Source organism: Echinops telfairi, unplaced genomic scaffold (genome assembly GCF_000313985.2).
Source record: "Echinops telfairi isolate 266 unplaced genomic scaffold, ASM31398v2 ScPeMD7_7457;HRSCAF=8495, whole genome shotgun sequence".
Lineage (NCBI taxonomy): Eukaryota > Metazoa > Chordata > Mammalia > Afrosoricida > Tenrecidae > Echinops > Echinops telfairi.
Window position 1 is genome coordinate 16504336 of NW_022111357.1, and position 1974 is coordinate 16506309.

The window sequence follows — 1974 nt, forward strand, 5'->3', positions numbered from 1 at the left end:
CAGCTAACATACTTTGGACATGTTGTCAGGAGAGACAAGTGCCCGGATAGGGCATCATGCTTGTACAAGAGCAAGGCCCTCAGTGGGTAGGTTGCTTGTCCCTTCAGCGGATTCAAGCACAGGGACAATTGTGAGCTTGGTGCAGGGCTGGGCAGTGTTTCGTTTTGCTGTGCAAAGAGTTGCCATAGGCTGGAACCGACTCGACTCAGGGGAACCTAACAACTTCTTCATTGTAAATACCTTTTTTCAACAACTCAAAAGGCGACGATGCACATGGACTTCACACATGGAACACACAGAAATCAAATTGACTACATCTGAGATGTAGTTGGAGAAGCTCATGTATCAGCAGCTAGTACCAGACCAGGGCAAGCTGTGAAACAGATGATCATGACTGGCCCTACCATGCTATTACACTCTCCATCCTTAGTGCTTACTGTACTTAGTGCTTACTATCTTATGGATCAAGGAGTAATATGGTACAAGATATTTTATTCAAAAAATCTTATTTAGCTTGCCTTAATAGATTTCTCATTTATCCAACATGTTTTATGAATTATTGACATCAGGAATTAACTTTGGCAAAAACATAATCATTTAAAGAAGTGTGTGTATAAATATGTGTGTGTATGTATATATGTATTCTCAGTACTTTAAAAAATGTGTGTTCTTAGAAGGAAAAATTGAGGGTAGTTGTTCCTCTCAGATGACCTCTATGCTCAATGAAAGAGGCAGCAAAGCCCTTGGGGGAAGGAGCTAGCCTTATCCCCAGAAGAGACAGATGAAGGGAAAAGTGGGCAGGTGATTCGTGGGACCTGCTTTTCCCTTCATGCCTCACGGGGGTTAATTGAACCTTGAAGCCGTGCGTTAATCTGGCTGTCATTAGGGCTAGACCTTTTTTTTGTAGGTACACATCCCATCTCATCCCCAACTCAATATTCATTGGAATTGCCAAGTGGTTTTCCAAACTAAAACTCTCCAACTCAAGCCCTCTGTGGGGTACAGTACTCTAAACTGCCACAAGCACCCTAAATGTGTTTCAGCAACATACTTCTGTTTTCTGGAGACAATGCTTAACTCCAAATAGCAGTTGCAGACTCTTTGGGAGAATGTGGCTAGTAGCATGAAAATTTGGATGCAGACAGAACCCCATGACGAGTAGTTCTTTTAGTTTCTTTGACTTTAGTAAAAGGTGGTGTGCTTTCTGAAAAGGATCACATTAGAAGGTCCTTGATAGATTGGAATTAAAATAGAAGCAGAATTTAAAATCTTAAAAGAAACCAGGCTTACTGGTTGGATAGACTGGTGGGACCCTTCAGGCCTGGAACGGAATTCGCCTCTGACCCAGAGGGCAGCACTCACCCAAGGACAAAGCTCCGAGAGTTAGAAGAGTAAGAGGAATGGAAACGGAAACCTGGGGAGCAAATGAGACATGTGGTGGCACACTGAGGATCGCAAAGGCGAGTTGAGTCAGAACGTAAAACTATGAGATGCTCATAGACCTTCACCTAATTCACAGGACTGTTCCTATCCAAATGTATTAAATTCAGAAGCAGTAATTGGAGCTCAAGAGACCTAGGTTCTGAACTATCAATAATCAAGGATTACTTTATAATTCCTATTTGTCAGTCAAGAACTCATGCAACAAGTTTTTTGACCTGAGTCAGAATCAGGTTTGGGTTGGGTTTTGCTTATACATTATGCAAAGATGGAGCAGTCTGCTCTAATATTTTACAGTCTGGGTAACCTTATGGGGCCATTCTATTCTGTCCTATAGGCTTGCCAAAGTGGAATGGACTTGATAGGCAATGGGTTTGTTATTACCCACGATCAAGTTACCTATAAACCAATGTCCCAACAATGAATATGGAATTTACCCAGTGTTACTGGGTCGCCTCAAATTTATGAGATTAGGGGACAATAATACATTTGACAATTAACTCAAGCCAATAGTGGCAATTTCATTCATTTACT